The sequence below is a fragment of the Hypanus sabinus genome, chromosome 2 (assembly GCF_030144855.1).
Source record: "Hypanus sabinus isolate sHypSab1 chromosome 2, sHypSab1.hap1, whole genome shotgun sequence".
NCBI lineage: Eukaryota > Metazoa > Chordata > Chondrichthyes > Myliobatiformes > Dasyatidae > Hypanus > Hypanus sabinus.
In genome coordinates, this window is record NC_082707.1 from 108,722,801 (window position 1) to 108,739,470 (window position 16,670).

Sequence of the window (16,670 nt, forward strand, 5' to 3'; positions counted from 1 at the left end):
TTTAAAGCCATGGGAATGCCACAAAATTTGCTCTCTTAAATTCCACATTTAATTCCTCACTTATTGCAACAGGACCTGCTCATAATTCTTGGGCTGGGCAGGATCCAAGGGGAAATCAAACCACATTCTCATAACAATGAATGGCAATGCCATCACCAAATGACCCAGCCTTTTTTTTAAAAAAACATGGGGGATATGCAGAAGTATAATCACTACTAACCAGAAACTTTTCCAGCCAAACAGATCAAGTAAGGAACTCATGCTGCAGCTTTATCAAACTTTATAGTCAGACCACAATTGGGAGTAGTGTGCAGATCTGGTCACTCCATTAGAAGGATGCAGACAATAGAAAAGGTGCAGTAATAGTTTACCAGGATGCCACTCTGAAAGAATTGAAAATCTTAAATTGATTTTTTTTTGATATTTGTATTTACTTGGAAGACAGATGGAATCTGGAGAATTAAGGCAAAACAGCAGTGAGATCATGGATCACAAACGACTAGAGGAGGAAATGCTTGCTGTCTTGAGTCAAATTAAAGCACCATCCCTGGGACCTGACAAGGTGTTCACTCAAACCTTTTGAAAGCTTTTCAGGTATACCAGGAAAGTTATTGAAGGCAAGACAGTGGATGTTGTCTACATGGACTTTAGCAAAGCCTTCGACAAGGTCTTGAATGGGAGGTCGGTCAAGCAAGTTCAGTTGCTTGGCATTCAGGATGTGATCATACACTGGATTAAACATTGGCTTCGCAGGAGAAGCCAGAGTGGTATTAGACAGTTGCCTCCGAGTGGAGGCCTGTGACTAGTGGTGTGCAGCAGGGCTCAGTGCTGGGTCCGTTGCTGATAGTCATCTATGTCAATGATCTGGATGATAATGTGGTTAACTGGATCAGCAAATTTGCAGATGACACCAAAATTAGGGAGTGCAGTCAACAGTGAGGAGGACCATCAAACTTTACCATGGGATCTGGACTAGATAGAAAAATGGGATTAAAATGACAGATGGAATTTAATATAGACAAATGTGAGGTGTTGCACTTTGGAAGGACAAACCAGGATTGGACTTGCACAGTACTGAATTGAATTGACTTTATTCCTTACATCCTTCACATACATGAGTAAAAATCTTTACATTACGTCTTCATCTAAATGTGCAATTATAATAATTTATAATAAATAGAATAATCAATGTAATATAGAGTACACTCAAGTCAGCATGAGTTCATCAGTCTGATGGCCTGGTGGAAGAAGCTGTCCCGGAGCCTGTTGGTCCTGGCTTTTATGCTGTTGTACTGTTTCCCTGATGGTAGCTGCTGGAATAGATTGTATTTGGGATGGCTTGGGTCCCCAATGATCCTATGGGCCCTTTTTACACGCCTGTCCTTGTAAATGTCTTGAATCATGGGAAGTTCATGGTGGGCTGTCCGCACCACTCTCTACAGAGTCCTACGATTAAGGGAGGTACAGTTCCCATACCAGGTAGTGATGCAGCCAGTCAGGATGCTTTAAATTGCACCTCTGTAATTGCTTCTTAGGATTTGGGGCCCATACCAAACGTTCTGAACTGTCTGAGGTGAAAGAGGCACTGTTGTGCACCACTGTGGATCACTGAGGTCCTCGGTGATGTGGATGCCGAGGAACTTGGTTTACCCTCTCAACCCCAGATCCACTGATGTCAATAGGGGTTAGCCCGACTCCATTCCTCCTGTAATTCACAACCAGCTCCTTTGTTTTTGTGACATTGAGGGAGGGATTGTTTTCCTGACACCACTGTGTCAGAGAGATGACTTCTTCCCTGTAGGCCACCTTGTAATTGTTTGAGATAAGGCCAATCAATGTAGTATCCTCAGCAAATTTAATTAGCAGATTGGAGCTGTGGGAGGCGATACAGTCATGGGTATACAGGGAGTAAAGGAGGGGACTCAGTACGCAGTAGGACTAAGGAATGTGGTAAAACAAAGGAATTTGGGAACAGAGATCCATTCTTTGAAAGTGGAATCTCAGGTATATAGGGAGCTTTGGCACATTGGCTTTCATAACAGGAGCTGGGATGTTATGTTGAAGTTGTATAAAACTTCGGTGAGGCCTATTATGAGCATTATGTGCAGTTCTGGTCACTTACCCAAAAGAAATGTATGAATATAACTGAAAGAGAACAGAGAAAATTTTCAAGTATGTCACCAGGATAGGAGGACCTGAGTTATCAGGAAAGATTAAATAGACTGGTACCTTATTCCCTGAAGTATAGGAGAATGAGGGGAGATATGAGGGTTCTAAAGAAGTATTATGAGGGGTACAGATAAGGCAAATGCAAACAGGCTTTTCCCACTGAGGTTGGGTGAGACTAGAACTAAAAGTCATGGGTTAATGGTGAAAGGTGAAATGTTTAAGGGGAATATGAATGGGAACTTGTCACTCAGAGGATGGTGAAAGTGCTGAACAAGCTGCCAGAGTAAGTGGTGCATGCAGATTCAACTTCAACATTAAAGAGGTTTGGATAAGTACATGGAATGGAGGGGCAAGAACGATGGGACAAGGCGAAATAATACTTCAGCACAAACAAGATAGACCAAAGGCATTATTTCAGTGTGGTAGTGCTCTATGATTCAGAGTTACAGAGAAAGAGAGATTAGAGGGTATTAGCTATAAGGAAAGATTTGACAAACTTGAATTGTTTCCCTAGAGCAGATACAAAGGGGAGACCAGATAGAGGCTTTAAAATTATAAGCATAGAGGGGGTAGACAGTCAGAATCTCTGTTGGTAGGAACACCAGATGACATGACTTTAAATTTAGAGGGGAAGGTTTAAAGGCAATGTGAGGGGCATTTTTCTCCACTGAATGTGTGATAAGTACCTGAAATAGGTTATCAGAGTAGTGAGGAAGCATGCATTGATGGAGTTCAAGAGCTTTTAGATAGAAATAAATATGAATGGAAGGATATGGATGATATATGGAAGAGGGATATTCAGTAAACATCTGCATCAAGATCAGGGCAATATCATGGGCCAAATAGTCTTTACAGTGTTATACTATGCTTCATATAAACTGACTGAGCATTAAAGACATGAAAGGTCAAACATGTACCAGCACCTAAGCTTCTAGCTCTTTGCCAGCAATGAAGAACATAACTGGGGGAAGCATTAATCAATACTGCTTCACTATATCATGAAATCCCTGTCAATTTTCCTGCTCAATTTCATTTTCCTACATAATCCCTGAAATAATCAGAAATCTATTGATCCCTGTATTTAATTAAACTGACAAGAGTTTTCTACAGCCTTCCAAGATGGGGAGCTGCAAAGGTTCAACACTTTGCACACTGTAAATTTCTCCTTTTTTCCTCATTTTTAAATGACCTATCCATAGTTTGAGATTGTGGCCCTTGCCAGAGAAATCATCTCTTCTTTCATTTTTCTAAACTGGATAGAGGCTTCAGCTACTCAATCTCTCCTCATACAGCAAGTCTATCTTTCTTGGAAGCAGTAGAGCAAATCTTTGTTGCACTTTCTTTCTGCCAAGAAACTGGCAGTTACCTAAACTGTGGGCAATACTCAAGGTGCCTTCTCATTATGGTCTCTACAACTATAGTCACACATAGAACATTAACAGTACAGGCTCTTCAGCCCACCATGTTCTGCTGACCTTTTAACCTACTCTAAAAGATCAATCTAACATCCCTCCTACATACCCTCCTTTTTTCTATCAGCCATGCAACTAAATGCCCCTAAATGTATCTGCCAAACATCTTTACTCTCAAATTCAAATCCTCGCATAACTTCAATGTGCGTCAGTGTACACAATAGTTGCACAATATACTATTTGTCTTCCTAAGTGCTGTACTTCACATTGGCTGTCAGTGACTTGTTCAAATGGACTCAACATGTTTCTGTCACAATTTTTAATAATCTTTTTTCTGATTTGCCCACCAAATAAGCAATTTTTCATTGCTGCTGCCATCCACCCCTATGCATCCCAAAAAGTCAACAATTTCTTTCTCTCTCCAGATGTTACTGGATGCACCAAGTTTCTCCACAGATTTTTTTTTGCTCCAGATTCCAACTTCTGCAGTTTCTTGTGTCTCTACATTTACCCTAAGTTTTCCTGAAACCTCTTTACACTCTCCATCCTTTCATTATTCCTACTTGTTTAGCTGTCAGGAGTAAACTTAGGAATTATGCATTGGGTCGCTTCAAGTGATGAATATGGTGAATAGCAGGGCCCGAAACACAGATACCTGCGACTAGTCACAGCCTGTGCAAGGCTTATCGACAGCTTAATTACTGAAGGATATCAGTGTGAGGCACGAAACGCCCGATGACTGTCGAGTGAATCAGCACTGCAAGTGTGTTGATTTCAGGTATCCATCAACCAAACTGCTTTGGGCTGGCAGGGAGACCAGGACCTGAAGCAGCCTCCGAGCATCCATTACACAGTAAGAAGAGAAGTCGAACGAGCGCCCAGTTAGCGGCAGGCTCGGTCCCACAGTCCACAGATCCGGGGCAAAGGGTAACCCGACAAGGGCAAGTGCTAGGCATCGATCTCCCCCAACTTTAAATGGGGGCAGAACCAGCGTGATTGGCGACGCGCCGCCGGGCTTCGGGCGCGCTCCCGAACCTCCAGACCGCGCCTCGGCAGTTGAATAAACAAGGGTGGGGAGAGTGTGTTGGGGCACCGAGCGAACACCTTACCTCAGTGACCGGGCGTCCGACTGCCGCGCCGCTGGGCACCTCTCAGCGCGATAACCCACCGTCACCGGCGGAACGGGAATACGAAACTAATTCAAATCTAATTCAGCCCCAGAGACGTGGCTGAGTCAGCGACTCAAACACACAGCCCTGCCTCACCTGCCAGTGCGCACCGAGCGCTCTCTTCGTTGGTGTGCCGGGGGAGGGGATGAGAAAGGGGAGGTGGAAGAGGGCGGGACGAAAGCCAAACAGATGCGTCCCGCCTCCTTGTCTCTGTCGTGTTACGATTGGTCTATCGGACAAGCACGTCATTGCCATAGCAGTTGCTTACTAGAGAAGTGGCAGCGTCTGTCAAACCCAATATCGCGCGCCCACATGCACGCACTCTGGCGACTGGGTGAGGTCATCACGTTGGGAAGTTCGCCTGACCGCCTGCATCGCCTCTGCTGTGCATGCGCATGCACTCTTCCGGTTCGCGGACGAAAGATTTAGACAGGTGAGGTCGAGGGATGTGGGTTTGAGGTGAAAGATTTACTTGCTGTTTTCTTCGATGTTTTAAAACAAAACCTGCAATTAGTGCTTCTCTCAAGTAACCGTTCTCTTAAGATTACTTAGAGGACCTTTCAAATCCATATTTTCAGATTATTAGTGTCCCTAATCTCTGATGTCAAATCACGAACGAGAGAATCCGCAGATGTCCTGCTGAAGGGTCTCGGCCCGAAACGTCGACTGTAATCTTTCAGTAGATGCTACCTGACCTGCTGAGTTCCTCCAGCATTTTGTGATGTCTAATATTGCTGGTCAACATGCTTCTCTTAATTTTTCTTACTGACTAAAATATTTTTTGTTCTGCGTTCTGTAATGAAGCAATAAAAAAGCAGTATTATTTTCAGAAGACACGAAGGCACAATATTACTTTAAGCATAGTTAGCTAATTTAAGGATTGTCCTCAAAGATAAAAGTTTGTACTTTTATTGACTTTTTTAGGAACCTTTACAAAGCATGTAAAATGCAAATAGGATCCAAGTGAAAGTGACAAGCTGAATCTAAAATTGGGTCAGTAGCAGAAAATAAGGTAAAATGTTTACAGAACTTCCAGTAAGTCAACGCCTGCACAGAATGTCTAGTTTCACAGGGTGCATGCTACCAAGCCACAGGTGGAGAAGCCCTACTCCTTTGTGAAATCATGCAGAGATACACCACAGAAATAGGCCCTTTGGCCGCGGAGTGCCTTCTGGCCATCAAGCATCCAATTAATCCGTTTTATTCTTCTCACATTACCATGTACCCCTCTGTTGCACACGAGACTTACAGAGTAACAACTTAGATTAACAGGGTCCTCATTAGGAGGTCAGTAACTTTAAATTTCTTGGTGTTATCATTTCAGAGGATGTGTCCTGGGGCCAGCACATAAGTGCCATTACGAAGAAGGCAGGGCAGGACTTCTACTTTCTTAGAGGTTTGTGCAGATTTTGCATGTCATCAAAAACTTTGACAAACTTCAACAGACACAATGTTGAGAGCATTCTGACTGTTTGCATCTTGGCCTGGTATGGAAATACCAATGTCCAAACATGGAAAAGCCTACAGAAAGTGGTGAAAGCAGCCCAGTCCATCAGAGGAAAAGCCCTCCCATCATTGAGCACATCTCTGAGAAGCACTGCCACAAGAGTGCAGCCTCCATCAAGGCTGTATTTTCAGGAAGGAGGTCAAGGAGCTTTGGCGCTCACACCACCAGGTTCAAGAACAGCTATTACACTTCATCTGGCTCTTGAAGCAGTGTGAAGGACTGTACAGCTTGTGTTATCAGTATTATTTGTTTTCTTCGTATTTGTGTACTTTTGGTCTTTAGTTAATTGTCAGCTGATTGTGCGTAGGTTTTCATTGATCCTGTTGTATTTCTTTGTCCTATAGTGAAATTGTCTCAGCATAGACAGTATCTGAGATTAGAATTGGACCCTGGTTTCTAATGCAGTTCTACAGCATCACTTTGTCTCTCCTGTAAAAACAAATTACTTAGCTTTTCATTTCTGTTGATCAAACTCACTTTTTTCACTATCAGTATGCTTGGCTTCCCCCCAACATCATCTGGCTAAAGCTCCCACCCCTGATCATCCCTGGGGCCACTCAACAATCTGATTGCCCCAATACTGTGATCATCTGCCCTGATAACTCTGCATGCTTGCAGTGATCATCTCTCTGACACCACACACCTTTCCACACTACAACTCGAATCTAACAATTCTCTGTTGTTACCAATCACCCTATCCCTACCCTAATGATCAAATTTCTTCTCACTTTATGCACAATACACTTTATTTGTGATCTGTGGGGGAACCCAAGAGGAAATGCCGATTTAGCTATGTGGCACATCCTTTAGGAAAGTTCCCATTTAGTGGTGCAGTCATGTATGAGTTGAAATCCAGAGTTCCAACAAAATAGAGCCTACTGAGATTACATGTTCTTGGCTCCTTGAAAGTAATTGAACAGGTACAGATGATTAGTAATATACTTATTAATGTTTGCTTTTATGAGCCAATAAATTATTACAGTTAAAAAGTCAGAACTATCTAAAATCCTAGTCCGACCACAATTATGAGGCATTTTTTGATGGAGCAAATAGCCAACTAAGGTGTGGAGAAAGAAAAGAACTGCTTCAAAGTCCTGTTTTTGTTCCTAGCCTATTCTTTGTGCAATCCTCTCACCGGGATAGTAACAATCTCAGCTCGTCAGCTAACTCTGGCTAACAACCAAGGGACTCGCATTGCCTGGGTACTAGTAAGACCATCACCCTCGATAGCGGTACACGTCTAGGGTCAGTATGATTTAGATTCCATCGACAGAAAAGTTGGGATGTTCTGATTAATTGTAGTGAATGTTGTGTAAATACAGTTATCGTTTACCAGGAAATGACAGATCGTACACCAGCATGAAATTACAAAGGAAGTACATTTACCAATTTTTAAATTTTAACACTTAACAGAAAAATTAAAGGATCCATTATAGTTAAATCAGTCCAAATATGCACATTAACATTGGAGCTCACTTTTGGAACAGTTGGGTGTATTGATTTACTCACACGCTGAACCCACATTCTGCATGAACGACACCCAGGACTGTGTTGCCATGCACAGCTCTGCTGATCAAATATGCAGATGACATGACATTGATAGTCCTCATTTCCAACAATGATGAGATAGCCTACAAAGGAGAAGTCAACACCTCGACATGGTGGAGCCAAGAAAACAACCTCTCCCTCAATGTCAAAAAAATGAAAGAGTTGATCATGGAATACAGGAGGAACGGGGACAGGCATCAATAGGATTGTAGTTGAGAGGGTGAGTAGTTTCAAGTTCCTCGGTGTACACATTACCGAAGATCTCCCGTTTTGTACATACCAGCCAGGTGGTGAAAAAAAAACACAACAATGCCTCTTTCACCTCAGACAGCTAAGAAGTTCAGCATGAATCCCCAAATCCTCATGACCTTCTACAGGGGTACAATTGAGAGCATCCTGACCGGCTGTGTCATCAACTGGTACAGGAACAGTACCATCTTGAATTGCAGGGCTCTGCAGAGAGGTACGGACAGCCCAGCACATCTGTGGATGTAAACGTCCCTCTATTCAGGACATTTACAGCAGCAGATGCATAAAAAGGGCTCAGTGGATCATCAGGGACTCCAGCCACCCCAACCACAAACTCTCTCAGCTGCCACTGTCCAGCAAACGGTACCGCAGCATTAAGACCAGGCCCAACAAGCTCCAGGACAGTTTTTTTCACCAGTTTGTCAGAAATACATTGATTTGATTGCATATCTGACTGTACATGTATACAGTCTTAGTGTCTGGGCAATATCTTCCCACATTCCCCCTCTTTATTACCTGTACATTGCAACAGAGATGCAACATAAAAATTTTTACAGCCTTGGATGTAAGAAATAAATATAAATACCGGCCACAGTTAGAACTTTTCTCAAACAAGCTGGCTAACTCAGGAGTATTGATACTTACTCCTTGGGACCATTTATCTGCACAAAGCACTTCTCACAGTGGGTCTCTCCTTCAATCATCTTCCCTTGTGCTTCACTCCACAGCTCCTACCAAAAGACCCTAAGCCAGACTGCTGTCCTTTAGAAATCTGATCCTGCCCAGCTCAAGCTCTCTTGAATCTTTCATAACATCCCACTGTACAAAGTGTTACAATACGTTACCAAGACAAACCTGATTGGCTGACATAACAGTCCTAATTTGCCAAATGGCTAATCATTTTATCTATAGTTGAAGCCAAAACACGAGTCTATCAGGCTTACTAACAGGACACACTGCGGTTGTAGAAAGCTGCTGAAAATAAAAATACCTCACAGCATAGCAGTAGAAATCTTAACAGGGGCATTTGTTTCCACATTCAATATCCTAATTCATAGCCAATTATCACATCTACTGTATGGTTCAACTCTGCCCTTCTGATTTGGCCTCTAGTGGATCACAAATTTTACATTCACCTCTCATTGATATAATTAAGGAGAATATCTGAATGGATAATGTAATGCTAGTGCAAAATACATTAAAAGGCATCAAATTTATTGCAGAGTACCAGCTTCTGGTTTAAAATGGCGTTGGTGAAGCATAGCAACGACCTGAAGCAAACAAAACTACTAACTACCCAATTAATCACACTATATGGAAAACAAACACTGCAATCGATAGCCTGTAACTTCCCTTTATGCGTTTGAATTGTCTATGACCTGTTATTTTTGCGGTGTGAACTGAAGTCTCAAAGGTGTGGGACAGTTGCAGCACGGTGTGTGCAGGCTATTTGAGGCAGCAAGGTCCAGGCCATTGCTAAGTGAACTTGGAGATGATTCGAAGCAGCAGAACTGACAAAAGGCAGAGTTGAGGTGGCGAGTCCTGGACCTGAGAGCAAGGAACAAGCCATTGTTTGACTGATTTAAGTGCCGGGCCAAATTGGTAAGGTTGGATACAGGATGGATTGAGGCGGTGGATCCTGAGCATGTGAGAGCATTGAAGTGGCAAGGTCTAAAAGCAAGGAACAACCTGATTTTGGCCAATTTAAGCGCTGGGCCAGACTGAAGAGGTTAGATTGTTTTTGAGGTTAGGTGAGGCATAGACTGGTGTTCAGCTTGCTGCTCGCAAGGTTTACTTGTTTCTGCATTGAACTGAGGCTGTAGCCTTTAACTAATGGGCTCCTGGATCACCTGTGACTGGCTTCGTAGTTATGGATTCACTTTTGTTTGTATGATTTATTTTTTTATGCACTTTGAGTGTTTGATAGGTTCTATTGGATTTCTTTGTTTTGTGGCTCCCTGTAAGGAGATGATCTCGGTTATATGTAGTACACAGACTTCGATAATAAATGTTGAGTTACATTTGGATGATGCAGTTGGTAGTATCAACAATATTTTATGCATCATTATTTGAGGTGATTTCTCAACTTTGGTTCTGCACCAAACCAGTGGCTGTCGTCATCCCAGTCTCTGATCAGAATAGCACCTCCTAGTAAATAAGAGGATCTGCTCTAGAGTGGATTATGAGGCCCTGATCCAAATGAACTGTTTAACTTTTAACAGGAATAGTGGTGGTGTATGTATACGACACAGCACATAATGATGAGCGAAGTTGAGGCTAACTTACTAGGCTAGTAACTAGCAAATTCTAGCAATCCATATCTGAATTCAAGCTCCATCATGTTGAGCACTTAAAATTCAGTTTAAATAATGTGGAATTTTATCAAAGGCCTATTTTAGTGATGATCACAGTTTAGGCAAGGAAATCTATATTGTCAGGAACAAGCTGAGTGAGTAGTGCCACAGCAACAGCCTCTCACTCAGTATCAGTAAAACTAAAGAACTGTTGGTTGACTGCAGGAAGAGGAAGGAGGGGAAACGTGTCAGTCTTCATATGGAGGATCAGCAGTGGAGATGGTTAGTAGCTATGAATGCGCAGTAATGTAAGAAGCTGCAGAGAGCAGTGGACTCAGCTCAATGGATCATGGGAAATTCATCTTCGTCATTGGTAGTATATACATGTGGTGCTGCCAAAAAATGGCATCATCAAAGATCCCCATTATCATGGCTGTGCCATACTTTCACAGCTACCATTGGACAGGAGGTACGGAGCTACTCCCTTTCAACTATTTGGTACTTGAACCATCTGCATAAGCCGCATTGCTATCTCAGTACAACAATATTACCACTTTGCACATTGAACTTTGTTTTTCTCTTTGTTCTAATTGTGCTCTTCCGTGTACAATTATAATGTAAATTATGTTTTACTTCTGAATGCTGTGTGCCTGTGGCAAGTAAGTCTTTCATTGTATGTGTGCACTTGTGATTTGATACGTGACCTTAGCAAAATAGTTCACTCTGAACTTCTTTAAAACTACCCTTGCAAGTTGCATCAAAGACAGCAAGATTAAAGCACAACTTCAAACCTCTTAGATTTTATCCAGGGCAAATTTGCTCCCACCTCAGGTAACCTTGCCAATCTTCCTCACTGATATTTGGGGACTGGTGTCTAAATTTGCAAGCATTGCTAGGTTTTTCAAGTAACAGCCAGGTAGGCTTATACTCACAGAATCTTATGTTACAGCTGATGTGCAAGACTCTTCCATTACAATCGCAGTCTACATCCTGTCCCACCAGCAGTTGGAATCCCTGGGAACTCCGATTGTGACTGTGACTGTGAACTGTGTGAACTCAAAGAGAAAACTCCTGACTACCGTATCCTGTCCTTCAACGGATGAATTTGTGCTCCCCTATTTTGATCAATACTAAGGTGAAAGCTGGCAGACTCAGTCTGTAGCAGCACTGAGTGAACCAATGTTCAGGATAAATCTACTCAACCTTATCCTTCTCACGTACTTGTATCTGATACATCTGTTCTTGACACTGTACAAGTGATAAATGCGTCTGTACTCCATTCTCTCAGGTTGTGTTACCATTGAACTAAATGGGATGCAGTCCAGATTTCACAAATAAGACTGTAAGACAGCAGAATTAGGCCATCCAGCCCATTGAGTCCACTCCGTCGTTTCATCATGACTGATCCCAGATATCATTCAATCCCATACACTTGCCCTCTTCACCATATCCCTTGTTGACCCAGCCAATCAGGAATCTATCAACTTCCGCTTTAAGTGTATCCGTAGACTTGGCCTCCGCCTCGGTCTGTGGCAGAACATTTCACAGATTCACCACTCTTTGGCTAAAAACCTCTTAACTTCTGTTTGAAGAGGTCACCCCTCAATTATGAAGCTGTTCACTCTAGTGTTCTGGTTCCCACCAGAGAGAACATCCTCTCCACATTCACCTTATCTAGCCTTTTCAACATTCAGTAGGTTTCAATGAGATTCCCCCCCCCCCCCCCCACATTCTTCTAAATTCCAGTGAGTACAGGTTCAAAGCTGCCAAACAGGTATGTTAACCCCTTCATTCCCAGAATCATTCTTGTGACCCTCCTTTGGACTCTCTCCAATGACAGTACATCCTCTCTGAGATAAGGAGTCTAAAATTGCTGACCAAGTGCGGCTGACTAGTGTCTAATACCGTTTCAGCATTATCTCCTTGTTTTTATATTCTATTCCCTTTGAAATAAGTTGCATTTGCCTTCTTTGCCACAGATTCAACCTGTAAATTAACCTTCTTGGTGTCTTGCACGAGGATTCCTAAGTCCCTTTGCACCTCTGATGTTTGAATTTTCTCCCCATGTAGATAATAGCTTGCTCTATTGTTCTTTTCACCAAAATGCATTATCATACATTTCCCAACAAAGTATTCCATCTGCCACTTTTTTTGCCCATTCTTTCAATTTGTCTGTCCTGCTGCAATCTCTTTACTTCCTCAGCACTATCTACCCTTATCTTCATATCATCTGCAAACTTTGCCACAAAGCCATCATTTCCATTATCAAAGTCATTGAGAAACGTTGTGAAAAGTTGCAGTCCCAATACTGTTCCCTAAGGATCACCATTAGTCACTGGCAGCCAACCAGAAAAGGCCCCCTTTATTCCCACTCGCTGCTTCCTGCCTGTCAGCTATTCCTCTATCCACACCAGTATCTTTCCTGTAACACCATAAGATTTCATCTTGTTAAGCAGCCTCATGTGGAGCACTTTATTAAATGGCTTCTGAAAATCTAAGTAAATGACATCCACTACCTTTCCTTTCTCCACTCTGCTGGTTACTTCCTCGAAGAATTCTAACAGATTTGTCGGGCAAGATTTCCCTTTACAGAAACTATGCTGACTTTGACTTATTTTATATCATTAGACTCCAAGTACCCCTAAAACTCGTCCTTAATAATGGACTCCAACACTTTCCCAACCACTGACATTAGGCTAGCTGTCCTATAATGTCCTCTCTTTTGCCTTCCTCCCTTCTTAAAGAGTGGAGTGACATTTTCAATTTTCTAGTCCTCCACAGCCAGAATCAAGTGATTCTGAAAGATCATGACCAGTATATCCATTATATCTTCAGCAACCTCTCTCAGGACTCTGGGATGTTGTCCATCTGGTCCAGGTGACTTATTACCTTAAGACCTTTAAGTTTGCCTAGCACGTTGTCCTTTGTAATAGCAATGGCACTCTCTTCTGCTCCCTGACATTCACTGACCTCTGGCAAACAGCTAGTGCCTTCCACAGTAAAGACTAAAGCAAAGTACTTATTAAGTTCATCTGCCGTTTCTTTGTCTCCCATTACTTCCTCACCAACATCATTTTCCAGTGGTCCAATATTAACTCTCACCTCCCTTTTATTCTGAAACTAAAAAACTTTTAGTATCCTGCTTTATATTATCAGCTAGTTTGCTCTCGTATTTCATCTTTTCCCTTCTTGTAGTTTATTTAGTTGCCTTTTGTTAGATTTTAAAAGCATCCAAGTCATCCAACTTCCCACTCACTTTTGCTACCAGCATTTATGGAAAAGCTCTTTCTTTGGCTTTTATGCAATCCTTAACTTCCTTCGTCAGCCACAGTTGCCTACCCCGCCATTTGAAAACTACTGAGGGACATATCTATCCTGTGCCTTATGAACTAATCCCAGAAACTTCAGCCACCTCTGTTCTGCCATCATCCCCTCCAATCCACCTGAGCAAGCTCCTCTCTCATGCCTCTGTAATTCCCTGGTTTCCTGGGTGGCATAAATCTAGGGAAGACGCTCTCAAATCCCACCAGACTGCTGAGATTCAGACAGCTCATCTACCTCAAACCCTGGTTTGTATGGGTGCTGTGTAATTTGCTACCCTGTTACAAATTAGTGCCAGAAATAACAGACAGTACACTGTGTATGATTAAAGGAATTATATTTGTGAATCTTAACTAAAGGGTTAGTAAAGAAAAACAAAAATAACAGGGCCCATTTTAATTAAACAGTCAAAAGTGCACAAGTTGGAGCTCAACTTGAACTTCTCTGTCACTCACGTGCTAGGCCCTCGGTCAGCATGAAAGCACACACCACTTTCCGAACATTGCTTGCATCCATCCCGAACAAATGGGTCTCCCACCCGGTCGTTTCCTACGACTGGTTCTCCCCAGCGTCTTCTCTCTTCAACTCCCACCGAGCTTGAGCCCAAGGCCAACCTTATTGTCCCTCACCTAATTAAACCTCCCACCAATTGGATGGCACACATTCCACATCATCCCTTATCTTCAAAAATAAGCCAAGCAGGCTGAAAGCAGAACAAACAGCTCCCATAGAGCTGCGAAATGAAACATCTAAAGCATAACAGTACAGATATGAATCAGGGCATTACACCTTTATTCCATTACGCTACTGATACATGTGACTTGGGCCTCTCCCTCTCAAATTGCAGTATGAATTCAACTATATTATGATCACTGCATCCTAAGGGTTCCTTTATATTAACCTTCCTAATAAGATCTGGTTCATTACACAACACCCAATCTAAGATGGCCTTTCACCTAGTAGGCTCAAGCACACCTTGCTCTAAGAAGTCATTTCGTAGGTATTCAACAAATTCCCTCAACGTCAATCTAATTTTCCCAGTCCCCTTGCATATTGAAGTCCCCCATTACAATTGTGTCATTACCCTTATTATATGCCCTTTCCAGCTCCCTTTGCAATCTCAACCCCACATCTTGGCTACTATTTGGAGGCCTATATATGATTCCAATAATGGTTTTTTCACCTTGCAGTTTCGTAACTCCACCCACAAAGATTCAACATTCTCTGACCTTATATCACCTCTTCCTAAAAATGTAATTCCATTTCTTACCAACAGAGCCACACCACTGCCTTCCTGCCTGTCCTTTTGATACAAAGTATATCCTTTGATGTTAAACTCCCAACTATGACCTTCTTTCGGCCACGGCTCAGTGATGGCCATATCAGACCAACCAATCTCTAATTGCGCCATGAGTTCCTCCACCTTATTCCAAATGCTACGTGCATTTAAATACAGCACCTTCAGTCTTGCATTCTTTACCCTTACGAATTTTGCCTCTGTGGTACAACTTGACTCTTCACTCTGCCTGCAGTTGTACCCAATCATTGGCTTGTTCTTCCTTACGCTCATATTAGATAGTGCATCATCTGCTTGTAAACCTGCTGTCTCATCCTCAGCTTTATCATACTGGTTCCCATCACCTTGCCATATAAGTTTAAATACTGGGCATTCATAAGGTACTGTGGATAATCATTGGTAGCAGTGGTGTGGTCACCTACCACAATCTGTGACTTAATGGCCTTGTGTTTCCCTCATTCTACCACTTCTATCTATTATGGGTACCAACCCTATTTCAATGACTGTTGAAGGGCATGCTGGAATGCCATCAGTACCTTTTAATGTAGTGCAAACTGGCAGAGTAGAGACAGAAAGCCTATTGGCATAGTGTCAAGACAACAATATCTCCTTCAATGTCTGCAAAACAGAAGAAATGGGAAGAAAGAAGACTTCAGGAATCAGGATAGAATGTATCCTGATATCATTGTACCTTTTATATCATTGGGTGAAAATGGTTGCAAGCTCAAATTCCTAGGTGTAAGCATAACCTAGTGGCACAGACACCAACAATTGGTTCAGGAGTCTAAGGAAATTTAGCATGTCCCTGTTGATCCTCAATAATTTTTACTCCTATCTAGATGCAACACAGCTTTATATAAGACCATAAGCTCTAGGAACAGATTCAGGCCATTTGGCATTTCAAGTCTATACTGCCATTATATCATGGATGATTTATTATTCCTCTGAACTCCATTCTCCTGTCTTCTCCCCATATTCTTTAACACCCTTTATAAAGAATCTATCAAACTCCACTTTAAATACACCCGATGACTTGGCCTCCACAGCTAGAGAAAACATACTCTCCACATCCATTTTTTTTAAGCCTTTGAGATTCAAAGGTTTCAATGAGATCCCCCTCATTCTTCCATCTTGCCTGATATTTTCTCAAAGAAGTCTAATAGATTTGACAAATAAGATTGCCCCTTAAGGAAACAATGCTAACTTTGGCCTATTTTATCAAGTGCCTCCAAATACCCCATTACCTCATCCTTATAAAGGACTCCAACATTTTGCCAACCACTCAAATCAGATAACGGCCTAAAATTTCCTGTCTTTTGCCTCCCTCCCTTCTTAAAGAGTGGAGTGACATTTGCAATATTCCAGCCCTCCAGAACCATTCCAGAATCTAGTGATTCTTGAAAGATCACTACAAATGGCTTCACAGTCTTTTTCCTGGAGTGTGTACCATCTGGTCCAGGTGATGTATCTACATTCAGACTTTTCAGTTTCTCAAACACCTTTTCTTTCATAATAGCAGAACCTCATAAAGGTTCCTTTATCTTACTCTAATCAAATCTGGTTCATTACAAAACACCTAATCCAGAAGCGACTTTCCCCCAGTAGGCTCCCCGCAAGTTTCTCTAAAAAACCTATCTTGTAGACATTCTACAAGTTCCTTCTCTTGGAATCCAGCACCAACCTGGTTTTCCCAATCTACCTGCA

General features: G+C 42.2%; 1 protein-coding gene across 4 annotated transcripts in view; it reads right to left on the minus strand.

The window, feature by feature from the left end:
* Positions 1–4,902, minus strand: part of numb (NUMB endocytic adaptor protein) — a 279,062-nt gene extending 274,160 nt beyond the window's left edge. For 2 of the 4 annotated variants that reach the window (XM_059951794.1, XM_059951787.1), the window contains exon 1: positions 4,691–4,897. The gene's annotated coding sequence lies outside the window, so the exon portion shown is untranslated. Of the gene's footprint in view, positions 1–4,690 lie in introns of all 4 variants that reach the window. The other 2 variants (XM_059951811.1, XM_059951802.1) reach the window with 2 other exon arrangements.
* Between the last annotated feature and the right edge of the window lie 11,768 nt (positions 4,903–16,670).